The 19,509-nt window shown below is 52.1% G+C and overlaps 1 protein-coding gene across 4 annotated transcripts in view; it reads left to right on the forward strand.

Moving 5' to 3' along the window:
• Window positions 1–6,426: 6,426 nt before the first annotated feature.
• The window catches only part of LOC132384060 (cdc42 effector protein 2-like), a 36,241-nt gene continuing 23,158 nt past the window's right edge, over window positions 6,427–19,509 (forward strand). The window contains exon 1 of one of the 4 annotated variants that reach the window (XM_059955363.1): window positions 6,427–6,646. The gene's annotated coding sequence lies outside the window, so the exon portion shown is untranslated. Of the gene's footprint in view, window positions 6,647–7,116; window positions 7,387–16,082; window positions 16,533–16,878; window positions 17,125–19,509 lie in introns of those variants that run through there. The other 3 variants (XM_059955368.1, XM_059955367.1, XM_059955365.1) reach the window with 3 other exon arrangements.

The following is a 19,509-nucleotide window of genomic DNA, read 5'->3' on the forward strand; positions in this document are numbered from 1 at the left end:
GCTTTTGTATCTTCTGCCCAATGGGAGGGGAGAAGGGAGAAGGACTGGGGTGGGTTGGGGGTCTTTGATGGTGCTGGCCGCTTTACCGAGACGGTGAGAGGTGTCGAGTCCAGGGAGGGGCGGCTGCTTTCTGTGATGTTCTGAGCTGTGTCCGCGGCTTCTGGCGGTCACGGGCGGAGCGGTTCCCGTGCCGAGCCGTGGTACGTCCGGTCGGGATGCTTCCGGCGGCGCGTCGACACGAGTCGGTAAGGATCGACCGGGGGGGGTGGGGGTGGGGAGCCGAATTCTTACAGGTTGCTAAGGGCGTGGAGGAGCTGGTGAGCATCGTTGGCCGTGGTGTCCATTCTTAGGTGCCGGAATGCAGAGTCACCGACCATGGGGCCGTGTCAAAGTCAAGTTTGTTGTCGTGACGACATACACGTGTGCAGAGGTACAGTGAGAAACTTACAGCAATCTGTCACCTCATGCTCTCAACAGATATCGCCTCATTTCTTACTGTTTCGATATTCCTGTACGTATCTGCACAGTTTGTCGTCTTTTGCCCCTGCTTGGCTGTCTTCTGTACATTCTTGTTCATTGATTCTAATGCTTTTTCCTTTGTTTTTACTGTGAAAGCCCGCAAGAAGGTGAATGTAGTCTTGTATGGTGTATAACCGTGGGGGCTTTGCCGTTGGTGGGCGGAGGGCGATGATGCTTTTTCTTGGTTGAAGTGAGGAGGCGGAGGGTCGATGCTTTGTGCTGTATCGAGGGAGGGGGAGCAGGGGGGGCTTTGGGGTTCTAACACTTTTGCTGTCACTGTTCTTTGGGGCACTCCCCTGTTTCCGTGGATGTCCGTGAAGAACACGAATTTCAGGCTGTACAGCGAACTTGTCTGACGTCCAACGGAACCATGCAACAGATGTGTACTTTGATAATACAGTTACTTTTGAAATGTGAACATTACGTTGAAGCAGAATTCGCAAGACAAACACACTTCGGAATCTGAATCACTTTATTGCCAGTATGTGAGATATTGTCGTTCGATGCCAAGCATACGACGCGGGACAATGCCACAACAGACAACACGATAGAGTCCAACAGTTTACAAGACAACAGTGCCAACAGCCATGAGCAGTCAGCAGAATGGGCACATGAGCAAATGTCAAAAATCAAACTTAAATAAATGCGAACGTATGAACAGACTGGATAATCGAGGAGGGCAGGAAAGACCATTTAACAGATGTTGTGCAGGGACAGTTGGTGTCTTACATCTGAGTGAGTTTTGTTGAGAAGCTGGTGAGCCACAGGACAGAAGTTTCGGAGATGACGTGCTGGTGGTGAGGGACTTGTCCCGTCTCTCTGATGGTAATTTGGGGAATCGGTGACTGCTAGGGTGGGTGGAGTCGGCAGTAATTTCTTTTTTCTCTTTGCTCTGGCAATGAACGGTTATTTTAATGTAAGTAGCTGACAGCGCAAGTGGTGCATGCGAGCCCGATTGCAACATTTTTTTTTACAATATTTTTATTCAAGAGAAAAAACAAGATTTCCAGAGATACATCTCAACATAAAGTGTGTACGTTCATATATTGTAATAAAATTGATCAAAATGTTATAGCACATCACATAAAGGTATACCACTCCCTAATCAAAAATTTAAAGATAGGTCATACATCATAAAAGAAATTTTTTGTGTTAAAAAAAAGTCAACCCCCTACCAACTACCAAAGAAAAAAAGCTGATGGATGATAATGGATAATTAGAAAAAAAAACATTTGCTTAAGAAGAGAAGATAGAAATATACATAAAAGTCTGTGCACTGTTAAGCTTTATAAATTGGAAAAGTAATTTAGGAAAGGTGCCCAGATTCATAAAAAGATTGTTTCGAATTTAAGACTGAGCAGCGGATCTTTTCTAAATTTAAATACGACATAATATCACGTAGCCATTGAAGATGTGTAGGAGGGGTAGACTGCTTCCATTTAAGCAAGATTTCTCTCCTTGCTAAAAGAGAGGTAAAAACTAAACCCTGTAGGTTAGGAGTATTTAAAGTTATATCTTCATTTGCAATAATACCAAACAAGGCAGTAAGGGGATTTGGGTCAAATTGGACCCTAAAAAGTTGTGAGAAGGTACAGAATACTTCCCGCCAAAACTTTTCAATTTTAGGGCAAAACCAAAACATATGAATTAAATTTTTTTTTGTAAATAGTGAATATGTGTACTTTGATATTTTGTTTTTGTATATATATATATTTACAATTGTTTATTCAGCACAGCGATTTCAACATTAAAGAGAAGTTTGGATAGGTACATGGATGGGAGGGGTCAAGAGGGCAATGGCCCCAGTGCAGGTCACTGGGAGTGGGCAGTTGAAACGGTTTGGCATGGACTATATGGGCAGAAGGGCCCGTTTCTGTGCTGTACTCTATTACTCTAAGTCCTTATCAGTGCAAGGTGATTAAACTGGTCACAGTGTTGTTGTACTGAGGTGGAGATTTGGGTTTTGCCAGTCGAAGGGAAGTAGCTGTTCCTGAACCTGGTGGTGTGGGGTTCCAGATGGGAGAAATGAATGGAAGAGACACTGGGAGAGCAGGACCGGCCGGGACGGATGGCTTGAGGGAGATCCTAGCAGCACAGCGCTTCGCATCTGGCAGCGGACAGAGTTCACTAGCCTCTGCGGGCGGGGGGGTGCCAGAAGATATCATTGTCCCAGAACAGATTACTGTGCAGGATCGGTTACTATCGGTCAGGTTTAATATCACTGGCATACGTGATGGAAATTGCTGTTTAGTGGCAACAGTTCAGTGCAATGCATCATAATACAAATGAATACAATTAAACTAAATAGGTATTGCAAAAACAGAGCAAAAAAAGACAAACAGTAGCGTACGTGGGTTCATTGTCTGTTCAGTTCCTGGGCGTCAACATTTCTGAGAATCTGACCTGGTCCCAACACGCCGATGCAGCCACAAAGGAGGCAGGACAGCGTCTGTATTTCATTAGGAGTTTGAGGAGATTTGGTCTGTCACCAAAGACTCTCGCGAATTTTACAGATGTACTGTGGGGAGCATTCTGACTGGCTGCGTCACTGTCTGGTATGGGAGGAGTTGGTGGGGAGCTACTGCAGAAATAAACTGCAGAGAGTTGTAAACTCAGCCAGCTCCATCACGGGCACCAGCCTCCGTCGTATCCAGGACATCTTCGAGGAGCGGTGCCTCAGATAAGCAGCATCCATCATTAAGGACACCCATCACCCAGGACATAAACAATAGGTGCAGGAGTAGGCCATTCGGCCCTTCAAGCCAGCACCGCCATTCACTGTGATCATGGCTGATCATCCACAATCAGTACCCCATTCCTGCCTTCTCCCCATATCCCTTGACTCCGCTATCTATAAGAGCTCTATCTAACTCCTTCTTGAATGTATCCAGAGACTTGGCCTCCACTACCTTCTGGGGCAGAGCATTCCACATATCCACCACTCTCTGGGTGAAAAAGTTTTTCCGCATCTCTGTTCTAAATGGCCTACCCCTTATTCTTAAACTGTGGCCTCTGGTTCTGGACTCCCCCAACATTGGGAACATGTTTCCTGCCTCTAGCGTGACCAATCCCTTAATAATCTTATATGTTTCAATCAGATCCCCTCTCCTTCTTCTCATTGCTACCATCAGGGAGGAGGTACAGGAGCCTGAAGACACACACTCAGTGATTCAGGAACAGCTTCTTCCCCTCTGCCATCAGGGAGGGGGTACAGGAGCCTGAAGACACACACTCAACGATTCAGGAACAGCTTCTTCCCCTCTGCCATCAGGGAGGAGGTACAGGAGCCTGAAGACACACACTCAGCGATTCAGGAACAGCTTCTTCCCCTCTGCTGTCAGGGAGGAGGTACAGGAGCCTGAAGACACACACTCAGCGATTCAGGAACAGCTTCTTCCCCTCTGCCATCAGGGAGGAGGTACAGGAGCCTGAAGACACACACTCAATGATTCAGGAACAGCTTCTTCCCCTCTGCCATCAGGGAGGAGGTACAGGAGCCTGAAGACACACACTCAGCGATTCAGGAACAGCTTCTCCCCCTCTGCCATCAGGGAGGAGGTACAGGAGCCTGAAGACACACACTCAACGATTCAGGAACAGCTTCTTCCCCTCTGCCATCAGGGAGGAGGTACAGGAGCCTGAAGACACACACTCAACGATTCAGGAACAGCTTCTCCCCCTCTGCCATCAGGGAGGAGGTACAGGAGCCTGAAGACACACACTCAACGATTCAGAAACAGCTTCTCCCCCTCTGCCATCAGGGAGGGGGTACAGGAGCCTGAAGACACACACTCAGTGATTCAGGAACATCCTTTCCAGTCCTGATGAAGGTTCTTGGCCTGAAATGCTAACCTTTCCCTTATCGATGCTGCCTGACCTGCTAAGTTCCTCCAGCATTTTGTGCGTGTGTCACCCCACAAACCCAATGCCTTTTGCACCCTCCCAACCTGGGGTCCACGGACCCATCGGTTAGATGGTAAGGGTCCTTCTGGCCCATAGCCTTCCTCTACCATTCCCCCACCCCGGGGCAAATATCTATCCCCACCCCCCCCCCCCGTCATGATTTGATAGATCTTTCTGGGGTCAACCAGGATTCCTTTGTGCCAGGGCCAAACATGGCCTCGTTGCCAAGGGAAGCCCCTGTCCCCTCAGCTACGGAGCTCCACTCTCTCCTCCAGTACGGAGGCAGAACCCAAGCTGGACGTTGGGTGGGGGGGGCTCCTAGCGGGCGGCGGGGCTTTGCAGGCCTTGACGACCCAGGTCCAATTCCCGCCACTCTCCCTTGCCAAAGTCGCATGGGTTAGGGTCAGTATAATTTGTCACATGTGTATCAAAACATTCGGTGAAGTAACTTGCTCACTGGGGGGGGGCAGCCCACAAGTGCCACCATTTCTCCGGCACCAACGTAGCGTGCAATCACCAACTGACCTTCACATCTTCGGGCTGTGCGAGGAGACCGGAGCGGTTCCCGGGGAGAGCGTGCGGACTCCTCACGGGCAGCGGCGGGAATTGAACCCGGGTCGCTGGTGGTGGGCAGCATCACGCCACCACCCGGTCTGCATAGACTCCGATCGGATTCGATCGACAGACACAACAGCTCCGGTTACCATTCCACGTGGTTTTCAGGAGCTGGGGAGCAGGTACAGAGGAGATGTCAGGGGTAAGGTTTTCACTCAGAGAGTGGTGGGTGTGTGGAATGGGCTGCTGGTGACGGTGGTGGAGGCGGATACAATAGGGTCTTTCAGGAGACTCTTAGATAGGTACATGGAGCTTAGAAAAATAGAGGGTGATGGAAATTACAATACACATTTACAAAATGGAAAAGATAATCATAAGCTGGAACAATTTGATTCATACTGGGAAAAATGGTTTAACTACATAATGCCTCATAGATCTGATTTTATTCTCACAAATCAATGAATCTGTTGTAAACAAAAGATCACTCCCTACTTGTATATAGTTCTTTCCTTTTGCTTGTTTTTTTCTCTCCACTCTTTTCTATAAGTGTGTACCCCAGATAAATACTTTGTGGAGATTTGTGATATATATGATTATATGATATATATGTACAATGTCTGAAATACATCTTATGGAAATGTTTGTTTTAGGAAGAACTTCAATTAAAAAAATTACAAAAAAGCAAAGTCGAGGGGCTGTGCGGTAGGGAAATTCTAGGCAGTTTTTAGAGTAGGTGACAGGGTCAGCACAACATTGTGGGCCGAAGGGCCTGCGATAGATTTCTACGTCCTAAAGTCAATTCCACAACTGCAAACTCTCTCTCAATGTCAGCAAAACCAAGCAGCTGAGTGCTGACTTCAGGAGGCGGGAACCGGAGGTCCACGAGCCCTCATCGGGGGTGGGGGTGGGGGAAATCCCCGCCACCCAGGCCGCGCCTAGTTCTTGGATTTATTGAGTATGCCCGTAAGAAAATGCACTTTTTCGGGGATACTCTCATGCCCGGGAGTCCTCGGGATTTCTGGAAACGGTGCTTCCACTCCCCCCCCCCCCAAGGAAATTTAGTTTCATAGACAATAATGATCATATTTAATTTGAATTTGTTCGCTGGCTTGTAAATACGTGTATTTTGTGTACATTACAATACTTAACTGTGAATAAACTTTCTTTTGGTGAAAAATAAAAGGGTTAAAGTGAAGCGGGTTAAAGGGTCGGCACAAGATTGTGGGCCGAAGGGTCTGCGCTGTGCTGTGAGACTGCGGGCAGGGCCTGGGATTCATCCGCCGAGGCGGAGAGAGGTGGGGTGGTTCCGTTACACCATCTGTCATCTTGCAGGCATCGGGGGTGGGGGGGAAAGGACTCCGGGTGAGTTTACACAGCGCCGCAGAACAGATTGCGGGTGACATAATTGGGATTACGTGCTGTCCTGCAGACGGGGGGGAGGGGGGGGTGCCTTCCTTCTGTCCGGGCTCTGAATGAGTTAAGTGTTGCAAACAATACAATTGAATACGGCTGCCTTGACGTCCCCAGTCCCGTTCTCAGGGAGCTGGCGGTGGATCTGAGCCAAGGGATTCAGCGAAGAATAAACGCTCCCCTCCCGAACTGCAGAGTGGCAGGAACTGGAGAGACTGTCCGGATCAAAGTCCATCCTCACTGGGTAGCTGTGCACCAGGTAGTGTGTCTGTCTGTCTGTGTATCTGTGTCTGTATGTATATCTGTGTGTGTCTCTGTGTATGTGTATATCTGTGTGTGTGTGTGTATCTGTCTGTGTGTGTCTCTGTGTATGTGAATATCTGTCAGTGTGTGTGTGTATCTGTCTGTGTGTGTCTCTGTGTATGTGTATATCTGTCTGTGTGTGGGAGAGAGTATGTGTGTGTGTGTGTCACACTCTGAGAGAAAGTGTGTCTGTGTGTGAGTGTGAGAGAGAAAGAGAGAGAGTGTGTGACTGTGTGGGAGAGAGTGTGTGTGTCACACTCTTGAGAGAAAGTGTGTCTATGTGTGTGAGTGTGAACACGTGTGTGTGTTTGTATGTGTGCAAAAGCGCTATTGTAAGTAAAGGGTTTTAAACTTGCCTTTCGGTATCTCTCATTGTGTAGCTGAGGCCTGAGCGATGTCTGGCCCAGCCGATAGGCGCGATCGCGTATCACAACGAGAGCATCAGCAAGCCGGCTCCAGTTCCCGCTGGTGTCCTGTGGGGAGTCTGTACGCTCCCCCCGTGACTGCACTGGGAAAACGTACGGGTTAGGGGGTAATCGGTCACTTGGGTGTAGTTGAGTGGCGAGGTCCCGCTCCAGTCACAGAGACGTACCGGTGAGGGTTAGTGACTTGTGGGCATCCTATATTGGTGCTGGAGGCGTGGCGGAACTCGCAGAGCCGCCTCGGGTCTGTGTTCGTCGTCGACACGGCCGAAGCGTGAGTCAGTGTCCGTGTCTCCGAATTTACGAAGGATTCTGGACATCAAATCACCGGGGTTGTTCCGTGTGAGGCAGGCTGTGTGGGTGGATGTGCCTGAGAAGGATATGTGTGTCACGTTAAACACCCCCCACCCCCGGGAGCGTGAGAGGACCGATAATGCCTTGGATAACTTGGAGGAGTGTGGGAAAAGATTGCGAACAGCAGTAAACACAGAAGCGAGCTCAGGGTTGGCGTTAAATGAGAATGGGTATTGCTGCTCGGAAAAAATATTCTCGTCCATGAGTGTATCCCAGTATTGCTTTGATACAACTCCTCCCACAGCGTCCCTCCTCACCCCCTCCCACAGCGTTCCTCCTCACCCCCTCCCACAGCGTTCCTCCTCACCCCCTCCCACAACGTCCCCTTCTCACCCCTCCCACAGCGTTCCCTCCTCACACCCTCCCACAGCGTTCCCTCCTCACCCCTCCCACAGCATTCCCTCACCCCCTCCCACAACGTCCCCTTCTCACCCCTCCCACAGCGCTCCCTCCTCACCCCTCCCACAGCGTACCCTCCTCACCCCTCCCACAGCGCTCCCTCCTCACCCCTCCCACAGCGCTCCCTCCTCACCCCCTCCCACACCGTCTTTTTGCATTCGCACATTTTGATGTCTTTCGCTCACCGGTCGTTGACCCTGCCTGTTGGTGCGGGCTTACATTGACCCTACTTTGGTTTACTGAGTATGCCCTCAAGAAAATGGATCTCAGGGTTGTTGTGATTTCAGGGTGACGTACCAGAGGTGATTGATAAGTTCGTGGCCTAAGGCAGTCAATTTTAGAAAACCTAGCGCATTTATTTTTCAACACAGTCCCCTCCTACATTTACACATTTAGTCCAGTGGTCATGGAGCATACGGATCTTGGACCTGCAGAAAGTGTCCACAACAGGGCTGATTGATAAGTTCATGGCCCAGGGTAGAAGGGGATCAGTTATTCAACTCTCTTTACATGCACATGCAGTTCAACTCTTTGAGTGATTACGTTTGAAGTTAATAACTCATCTCCTCCTACCTTCAAACTTTCTGTCTAATCACTCAGAGTTGAACTGCATGTATAACTCATCTCCTCCTACCCGAGGCCACGGACATCAATCGCCCCTCGTATAAGTACTTTGATAAGAAAGTTACTTTGAACTTTCTTACAGGCCGAAGAGTTTATAACCTGAGCCAACCACGGAACATTTGGTCCCCATGTCTGCCGGGACTTGGATGCCATTAGCATTGCCAAGGCTGGGCGACGAGCTGTGGGAGGGGGTGAGGAGGGAATGCTGTAGGAGAGGGTGAGGAGGGAACGCTGTGAGAGGGGGTGAGGAGGGAATGCTGTGGGAGGGGGTGAGGAGCGAATGCTGTAGGAGAGGGTGAGGAGGGAACGCTGTGAGAGGGGGTGAGGAGGGAATGCTGTAGGAGAGGGTGAGGAGCGAATGCTGTAGGAGAGGGTGAGGAGCGAATGCTGTAGGAGAGGGTGAGGAGCGAATGCTGTAGGAGAGGGTGAGGAGGGAACGCTGTGAGAGGGGGTGAGGAGGGAATGCTGTAGGAGAGGGTGAGGAGCGAATGCTGTAGGAGAGGGTGAGGAGCGAATGCTGTAGGAGAGGGTGAGGAGGGAACGCTGTGAGAGGGGGTGAGGAGGGAATGCTGTAGGAGAGGGTGAGGAGCGAATGCTGTAGGAGAGGGTGAGGAGGGAACGCTGTGGGAGGGGGTGAGGAGGGAACGCTGTAGGAGGGGGTGAGGAGGGAACGCTGTGGGAGGGGATGAGGAGCGAATGCTGTAGGAGAGGGTGAGGAGACGTCTGGAGGAACCAGAGCTGAGATCTGTCCAGAAATGTTCAGGACTTGCCCTTTGCGTTCCTGTGACGGGGTGCGGCGGAGGCTGACCAGTACACCGTCTGGAGGGGGAGGGCGCGGCGAGGAGTGAGCGCCGCGTAGTGCGAGGGACGGCGGGAAGAGAGCACCACTCTGTAGGCGGGGTGGGGGATGTGGTGAGGTGGGAGCTGTGGGAGGGGCGTTGAGGAGGCAGTGCGGTGGCAGGGGGTGAGGAGGGGATGCTGAGGAAGGGTATGAGGAGGGAACGCTGTGGGAGGGGGTGAGGGAACGCTGTAGGAGGGGGTGAGGGAACGCTGTGGGAGGGGTGAGGAGGGAACGCTGTGGGAGGGGTGAGGAGGGAACGCTGTGGGAGGGGGTGAGGAGGGAGCGCTGTGGGAGGGGGTGAGGAGGGAATGCTGTAGGAGGGGTTGAGGGAACGCTGTGGGAGGGGTGAGGAGGGAACGCTGTGGGAGGGGTGAGGAGGGAGCGCTGTGGGAGGGGGTGAGGGAACGCTGTGGGAGGGGGTGAGGAGGGAATGTTGTAGGAGGGGGTGAGGAGGGAATGTTGTAGGAGGGGGTGAGGAGGGAACGCTGTGGGAGGGGATGAGGAGGGAACGCTGTGGGAGGGGGTGTGGAGGGAGCGCTGTGGGAGGGGGTGAGGAGGGAATGCTGTAGGAGAGGGTGAGGAGGGAATGCTGTGGGAGGGGTGAGGAGGGAACGCTGTGGGAGGGGTGAGGAGGGAACGCTGTGGGAGGGGTGAGGAGGGAACGCTGTGGGAGGGGTGTGGAAAGAGAGCTGTGGGGGGGATGAGGAGGGAACGCTGTGGGAGGGGGTGTGGAGGGAGCGCTGTGGGAGGGGTGAAGAGGGAGCGCTGTGGGGAGGAGGGAGCGCTGTGGAAGGGGGTGATGAGGGAGCGCTGTGGGAGGAGTTGTATCAAAGCAATACTGGGATACACTAAAGGACGAGAATATTTTTTCGAGCAGCAATACCCATTCCGATTTAATGAATAATATTAATGAATAAATATCAAGAACATGAGGTGAAGACTCCTTGACAGCGAGGTACAGGAGCCTCGGGACTCCCAGCTCTAGGTTCAGGAACAGTTACTACCAAATGGATAACTTTCAGAGGGGGTAACTTCACTCGCCCCATCACTAAACGGTTCCCACAGCCTCCGGACTCGCTCTCGAGGACTCTTCATCTCTTGTTCTCGATGTTTATTATTGTTCCTTCTTTTTTTGAATTTGCACTCTGGCTGATCTTTCATCGATTCTGTCGTGGTTACTGTTCTACAGATTTATTGAGCATGTCTGTCATAAAATGAATCTCAGGGTTGTTATGGTGACGTAGGTGTACTTTAACGATAAAACTGCCTGAGCAGTTTGGTGTTGGGGCAGGTGAACTATTCCCCTCTGGGTTCGGGAGCCTGACGGTCGAGGGGTGGTAACTGTTCCTGACCCTGGTGGTGTGAGTCCTGAGGCTCCTGTACCTTCTACCTGATGGTCGAGGGGTGGTAACTGTTCCTGACCCTGGTGGTGTGAGTCCTGAGGCTCCCGTACCTTCTACCTGATGGTCGAGGGGTGGTAACTGTTCCTGACCCTGGTGGTGTGAGTCCTGAGGCTCCTGTACCTTCTACCTGATGGTTGAGGGGTAATAACTGTTCCTGAACCTGGTGGTGCGAGTCCTGAGGCTCCTGTACCTTCTACCTGATGGTTGAGGGGTGGTAACTGTTCCTGAACCTGGTGGTGTGAGTCCTGAGGCTCCTGTACCTTCTACCTGATGGTTGAGGGGTAGTAACTGTTCCTGAACCTGGTGGTGTGGGTCCCGAGGCTCCTGTACCTTCTCCCTGATGGCAGCAGCGAGAAGAGAGCCTGGCCTGGGCGGTGGGGGTCCCTGGTGATAGAGGACAGAGCTCCGCGTGAATGTGCTCGGTAGTGGGGAGGGCTTCACCCGTGAAGGATCGAGCTTCACTCAAACCCAGTATCAGCTGAATAAAATATCAGCCTCTCAATAAGCTGGGGGGGGTGTGAGGAGGGAGGAGAGCGCGGCGTGCAGAGGGAGGGGCGGTGAGGAGGGAGGCCGGGCTGTGGGAGGGGAGGGGAGGAGGGTGTGCCACGCTCTGGGAGGGGCAGCGAGGAGGGAGCACCGGACTCTGGGAGGGGCGGTGAGGAGGGGGGCACGGCTGTGGGAGGGGAGGGGAGGAGGGAGTGCTTGAAACGTCAGTGACTTATTGGACGCTGCCCGACCTGCTGAATTCCTCTATCTTCTGCCCGACGGGAGGGGAGAGGGGAGACTGCCCGGGGTGGGTGGGGAGGGGGGGTCTGGGTGCTTCACTGAGACGGTGAGGGGTGCAGACAGAGTCCGCGGAGGGGGGTGGGGGGGGCTGGTTTCCGTGACTCTCCGCCGTCTCTCTCGGTCAGGGGCAGAGCGGTTCCCGTACCGAGCCGGGATTATCGGTCTGTGCTGTGTCGATAACGATTGTTGAGTGAAAGATCGGGAGGTCTCGCTGCTGACATGAACTAGGCGGGGCTGAGCAGACAAACTAACGCCAGCGTGTCCCAGGGATTAACAGTTCCCTCACCACCCACTCTTCGGACCAACTCGTCCTGTTCCCCGGGAGCTCGGGACGGGGGGGGAGGGTGCTAACTTCACATCCTGTTCAACTCTTCAACCTCCTCGAGGAACGGTTTCTTTCCCATCAGGACAGTCCCGGCAGCTGAACCCTGTCATTGCCCGCAGGACAATGCTTTCAGAATCGGAAACCACAGCGCAGAAACAGGCCGTTCGGCCCCTCTAATCCAGGGTCAAATCGGAATCAAGTTTTAACATCGCTGGCATACGTTGTGAATCCACCCCCCCCCCCCCCCGCACCCCACACCTTTTTATTCTGGTGTCCTCCCCCTCCCTTCTCAGTCCTGCTGAAGGGTCTCGGCCCGAAACGTCGACTGTTTATTCCCCTCCCTGGATGCTGCCCGGCCTGCTGAGTTCCTCCAGCGTTTTGCGCGTGTTGCCCTGGATTTCCGGCATCTGCAGACTTCCTGGTGCATTGCTGCCACAAAAGCAACACATTTCACAGCAGTCGCTCAGAGGCCACGTTATGGGGGACCTTCTGTGCCTAACAAAGAGGCCGCTGAATGTGTGTTCATGGTCTTCCGCTGCTGTGGCCCGTCCACTTCAAAGTCCGACGTGCTGTGCGTTCAGAGATGCTCTTCTGCACCCCAGTGTTGTAACGGGTGGTTATTTGAGTCACTGTCGCCTTCCTGTCAGCTTGAGCCAGTCTGGCCGGTCTCCTCCGACCTCTCTCATTAACGAGGCCACAGAACCGCCGCTCATTGGGTGTTTTTTTTGTTTTTCACACCACTCTCTGTAACTCTAGAGACTGTCCTGCATGAAAACCCCAGGAGATCAGCAGTTTCTGAGATACTCAATCCACCCCATCTGGCACCAATAATCACTCCACAGTCAAAATCACTCAGATCACGGCTCTTCCCCCCACTCTGAGCTTCGGTCTGAACAACAACTGAACCTCTTGACCGTGTCGGCGTGCTTTGATGCACCGGGTTGCTGCCACGCGATTGGCTGATTAGATGCCCGCATTCACGAGCTGGTGTACAGGCGGACCTAACAGGGTGTATGTCAGTGACACTTGTAAGACCGGAACGTGAACGCAAATATCTGGCATAGGGTCTAGAGTAACGCTGTTAGCGTGTAAGTGCTCGCCATTGTCCATAGTGTGTCTGCACGTTCTCCTCGTAAACGCGTGTTTCCTCCAAAGGCATAAGGTTGTAATGTTGGGGCTTTGCAAGGCCCTATTGTGAACAGTTTTGGAACTCTTATCTTGGAAAGGATGTGCTGACACTGGAGAGGGTTCGAAGGAGGCTCACGAAATTGATTCCAGGATTGAATGGCTTGTCATAGGAGGGGCGTTTGATGGCTCCGGGCCTGTACTCACTATAAGATCGGAGGACGCAGCCTCAGAATAGAACGGAGATGAGGAGGGATTTCTTCAGCCAGAGGGCGGTGAATCTGTGGAATTCATTGCCACAGGCGGCTGTGGAGGCCGAGTCATTGGGCGTATTTAAAGCAGAGGTCGACAGGTTCTTGATTGGTCGGGGCATGAAGGGATACAGGGAGAGGGCAGGAGATCGGGGCTGAGGGGGAAAATGGATCAGCCATGATGAAATGATGAGGTAGACTCGATGGGCTGAGTGGCCTAATTCTGCTCCTGTGTCTCATGGCCTTAAGATTGTTAGGGCAATTTGTCATGTGGGTGTCATTGGTGACCTTTGGGCCGGACGGGCCTGTTTCTGTGTTGTATCCGTAAGTAACAAACCGGATTCTGATTCAGGGTGGTGTGGTGGCAGGTCTGATGGAGGAATTTCAGGGACACGAGTGTGCCGGGAGTGAAGGGATGTGAACATGGTATGGGCCGAAGGGATTTTGTTTAGTTAGGCGTTTATTATTGCCGGCATTTAGTTAGGGCGATCGTTACCAAGTTAACTAGTTTGGACTGCAAGGAAAATATAATGGGGCTAGAATGTAGACCAGTACAGACCCTTCGGCCCGCTCCAATCTAACCCTTCCCTCCTACATAACCCTCCATTGTTCTATCATCCATGGGGCTATCTAAGATTCTCTTAAATGTCCCTAATGTATCTGCCTCTCTCACCACCCCGGGCAGGGCGTTCCACACACACTCACACTCACACACACACATACTCACACACACAGACACACTCACACACACACGTACTCACACACACTCACAGACACACACACACTCACAGACAGACACACACACACAGACACACACATACTCACACACACACTCACACACAGACACACACATACACACACACACACAGACACACACACACACACAGACACACACACACTCTCACACACACAGACACATACACACACACACTCACTCACACACACACTCACACACATACACACACACACACTCACTCTCTCACACACACACTCACACACACACTCTCACACACACTCACTCACACACACACTCACTCACACACACAGACAGACAGACACACACACACACTCACACACAGACACACACTCACACACACACTCACACACACAGACAGACACACACACACTCTCACACACACTCACTCACTCACACACACACTCACACACACATTCACTCACACACACACACTCACACACACACAATGTTAAAAAACCTACCCCTGACTCCTCCCATTTCTTTCCTTCAATCGCCGTGAAATTGCACCTTGTACTAGCCATTTCTGCCCCGGGGAGAAAGGCATGCGGGGTATCTTTAAAGATTAGCTTCATTGTTTGTCGAGTGTACATTGATACCCCCGACACGGTCCGAGGATTTGCTGGGGGCAGCCCGCAAGTGCCCGCAACTCACTATCCCTGACCTGTGCGCCTTTGGAATGAGGGAGGAAACGGTCGCGGAGAGGACAGCTAGAGTGAGCCCAGCACGCTGGCCACTTCGCTAGCGTAGAGGGGTATCGACAGGGTAACTACAAGCGGCCTTTTTCCCCACTGAGGCTGTGTGGGACTGCGACTGCGACTGCTCAGGGAGGAGGCAGAAATATTTAAGGGGAAATTCACTGGCCCATTGATGGTCCCGAGCTGGCGGAGGAGGGTTTGGCAATGGGGTTTGGATGGCTACGGTCCAGGTGCGGGTAGATGGGCTGGTTCGGTGCTGGAGTGCGCTGTGACAACGGACACACCTGTTGGTCTGTCATGAAGCTGGAATATCGAACAGTCTGGAGCGATTCCAGATAAGCAGACATTCCGTCTCAGGAACAGATCATAACGAGATGACATCCATCGTACACCCTGTACCTCCAACGCAGACGGCTAAGTACTGGCAGCTTCTGCAATGTTCCCGATTGTCAACTGCATTTATTTTTTTAATGAAAAGATTAACGAGGTGTGCTGAAATAAAATAATCTGGCTGAAGATTATGAACTGTACGGTGGACGGCTGAGAGAGGGGGGGGGGGGTTAGCAATCCCCCGTCCCGTAAAAACCCAGAGCTGCAGAACCAATAGCTGAAGCTCAAGGGGCCTCATCACCGGGACCTTGGCCCGGACGGCCCGAGGCGAGAGCCCCAAGTCCGTGGAAGCCGCGGGGCTGATCGACCCTCTACCGCGACCTCGAATCGGACGCCAGGAAGATGGACTACACCCGGGGACGACTTGAAAGAGCGGCCCGGGGCAGAGGAGTCTAGCGAGCTGCTGTCGGCGGCCTGGGCCCCAGCAGAAGAAGAAAAAGGGCAGAGAATAACTGCGAGTAACAAGGGCGACCTGGATTCCGTGATTCCCAAACACTGTGACGGTGAATGAGGCCATTCGTCCCATCGGTTTCGTGCTGGCCCCCAGCAGTTCGTGACTCATTTCCTCCCCTCAGATCAGAATCAGGTTTGTGATCTCTGATGTACACTCAGTGGCCACTTTGTTAGGTACACCCGCTCGTTAACACAAATATCCAACCAGCCAATCACGTGGCAGCAACTCGGCGCGTAAAAGCACGACGACACGGTCAAGAGGTTCAGTTGCTGTTCAGACCGAACATCAGAACGGGGGGAGAAATGTGGTCTGAGTGACTTTGACCGTGGAGTGATTGTTGGTGCCAGATGGGGCGGTTTGAGTATCTCAGAAACTGCTGATCTGGGATTTTCATGCAGGACAGTCTCTAGTTTACAGAGAACGGTGTGGAAAACAGGAGAAAACATCCAGTGAGCGGCAGTTCCGTGGGTGATAACGCTTCGTTAATGAGAGAGGTTAGATAAGAACGGCCAGACTGGGCCAAGCTGACAGGAAGGCGACAGTAACTCCAATAACAACAGCGGGGTGCAGAAGAGCTTCTCTGAGCGCACGACACGTCGATCCGTGAAGCGGACGGGCCACGATCGGACATTCAGTGGCCACTTTACTGGGCGCAGGAGGCCGCTGGGTGCGAGTTGTGAGGGGGGAGATGGCGGGACTTTAGTTCAGACGAGTGTGAGGTTCTGCAGTTGGAAAAATCAGATGAAGTTAGGGCAATTCACGGTGAACGGTTGGGCCCTGAGGGGTGTGGTAGAACGGTATATAAGCAAGCTTGTCTGTTTATGTTTAGAGTTACAGCGGGCGGGGGAACAGGCCCTCCCGGCCCAACCAGCAACCCCACCTTTTTAACCCTCGCCTAATCACGGGACAGTGTACACTGACCAAACTAACCTGTTGGCTTCGGACTGTGGGAGGAAACCCGTGCGATCTACAGTCGGTCCCGGAACGAAGCCTCGAAAATCCAACATCCCCGAGCCGTAATAACGTCTTTTTACTATCGTGTTCTTTATCTTATTGTGTGTGGGGGGTTTTTTTTGCACTGCATATCGGATCCGGAGTAACGATTATATCGTCTTCCTTTACACTTGTGAAGTGGAAATGGTTTTAAACAAGCTTGAAGCTTAAATTTGCCCGCGACAGGTACAGCAAGGGTTAACTTCCCCTCCCGATGATTATTGTTGGTTTCATACTGTCAGACCCGGCAGGGACTGTTTTTTTATATATATATATATGTGTGTGTAATCTTATCATTTCGTAGTAGAGGGTTGGCCCCGGGCGGTGAAGAGGAAGTGTTTTTGTAGCATCGCCGGGCGAGGTGAGGAAACTCCGGCAGAACACGGCCGCCCGCTTTCTGACACAGCTTAGGTTGTCGGGGGGGACCTGGACCGAACTGACCCCGGCCCCTGGCAGACCACGCATCAGCCATGTGTTCGGCGCCGGCAGGCGGCTATTAGTCTCACAAACAACGGGCGCTCCCCCCCACCCCCGTCTCACCGCAGCGGGTCGGAGAAGGAGTTCAGGATCCACCGTTAACCTGCCCCCACCCCGAGCAAACGGACGCGGGTGCTGGTACGTACAAAGAGGGTTCGGGTGTTGCGGGGGCGATGGACTGGGCGTAGCAGCAGTGGGAGGCCGTCCCGGGGTGGAAAATAAGTGACAGGTGGAATGCGAAGTTAGGGCATTGGACTGTGTGCCGCGCAGGAACAGGCCCTACGGCCCACAAATACAACCAAACCAGTTAAAATGTAATTCACAACCCCACCCCCACACACCATGTCCTTATCCCTACATCTCCCTCACATTCATGTGTCTCTCTAAACGGATCTTAAAAACCTCTAATGAATTTGCCTCCAGCGCCACACCAGGCATCCACCCCTCTCTGGGTAAAAAACTTACCCCTCACTCACGTCCCTTCTCGCCTTCAATGCCTCTGCCCTCTACTAGACACTTCTGCCCCGGGGAAACAGACACTCCCTGTCCACTCTATCAAATGCCTCTCGTAATCTTATAACCCTTGATCAGATCTCCCCTCAGCCCAGAGAAAAACGAGCCGAGTTTGTCCGGCCTCTTGTGGTAGCACAGGCCCTCTGAACCAGACAGCATCCCGGTGACCCTCTTCTGCCCCCTCCCCGAAGCCTCGACGTCCCCCCTGTAGTGGGGCGACCAGAACTTTACCCAATCCTCCAGAAGTGGCCTGACCCAAGTGAGCATACTCATTCGGAGAGTTCCAGAAGATATGACGGTGTTGAGTTTGTCTGCCAAGAAGTCCTAAGCTGGAGTGGAGACCTTATACCCGAGCGTAAATACCCAAACCTCAAAGACTAGTTCACTTCCCTGTTTCCCCTCCGTGGTGAGTTCGGCTCCCGATGCCCATCCATTCGAGTGGTGAGTCCCTCCTCGCTACCAAGGAGAAGATTTTTTCCGGCGAAGAAAGTAACTGAAAACCCGGTTCATTTATGTTCAGTTACTTACTCCCCGTTACACCGCTGGCGTTCGGGGCACCGGTGAAGATCGTCCATCTCGGGCGGTGTTCAGGGCTTCCTCCGTCGTGTCAGTAGCTCCCTCTCGGTTTCCACCACCGTCAGTCACCCGAGTCCCGGGCGGAGACTCAGGAACACCGTCACGCTCCGACGGAGAAAGAACCTTCATTTCCGTAACACCAGTCGGGGTTGTTTGCCCCCGAACCCGTGGACCACCCTACCCTCCCACCTGTTTGGCCTGGGTGACCCTTCAGCGAGCCAAAGCGTAAAGGCCCTGACTCCAGCCAGCACAGCTCTCCGGGTCGTAGCCCACCAAACCCATGGCAAGATTGTGGTCCTCTTGGAGGTCAGTGATACACGTTTAAGTCCAAACAACATCCTTAAAACACGTCTGAGACTCACAGAGGATTTCTATCTTAAACATTTCCAGATTACGAACTGTTTCTAAGAAACGAAGCATTTCGAGAACCATTTTTTAATCATTAGGCACAAAGTGTTTCTAAAACCCAGCCACAATTCCTATAAACTAAGAAGATATACCAATGACACGATGAATGAATCGTCCATTTCAAATATCGAAGCCAGAGGAATGGGCTGCACTCCACCCCGTGTTTCTTTCACGGTTTCTTCACGTTCCGATTCCCATCCTTAATAAGTCCGAGCTGCCCTCCACATTCGTAACCTTGTTCTTGGCTGATTTCACAAGTATGTGATATTTTCTCGGATACCCGTTTTAGACAAACAATCTAAAAGCTTTTTGGAGACACAGTTCTCAGCTAACCGCTGTTAACGCTGTGAAACTAACTTCCTCGAGTATATAATAGGCTGTACGTTCTTGATTAATCAGGGGAAGAAGGCAGGAGAATGGGGTCGAGAGATAATCAATCAGCCATGATGGAATGGCAGAGCAGACTCGATGGCTGAATGGCCTAATTCTGCTCCTATGGAGAATAGATTGCTGTGTGATTCCAACACTGTGTGGAAGTTCTGGGCATTCTCTAGAGTAGGTTACATGGTCAGTACATCATTGTGGGCCGAAGGGCTTATAATTAACTGTAGATTTCTTACAGTCAAAGTAAAAAAAAGTTGGAAGTATTTAGTAGGTCAGGCAGCGTCTGTGGAGAGAGGAACAGTCTGAGTTTCTGGACGATGAATTCTTCTGGGTGGTCATTGATACTAATTCTTATCCCACAATCAGGTTCGATATACTGATGTGTGTTGTGAAATTCTGGAGCAACTGAGCAGGCCAGGCAGCATCTATGGGAAAGGGTTAACAATCGACGTTTCGGGCCGAAACCCTCCATCGGGACTCAGCTGTCCTGATGAAGGGTCGCTGTCTGAAGCGTCGACTCCCATAGGTCCCATAGCTCCCATAGCCTGATCTGCTGAGTTCCTCCAGCACTTTGTGTGTGTCGCTCTGGGTTTCCAGCATCTGCAGAATCTCTCGTATCAGAATTACCGCTGCCTATACGTT

Source organism: Hypanus sabinus, chromosome 31 (genome assembly GCF_030144855.1).
Source record: "Hypanus sabinus isolate sHypSab1 chromosome 31, sHypSab1.hap1, whole genome shotgun sequence".
NCBI lineage: Eukaryota > Metazoa > Chordata > Chondrichthyes > Myliobatiformes > Dasyatidae > Hypanus > Hypanus sabinus.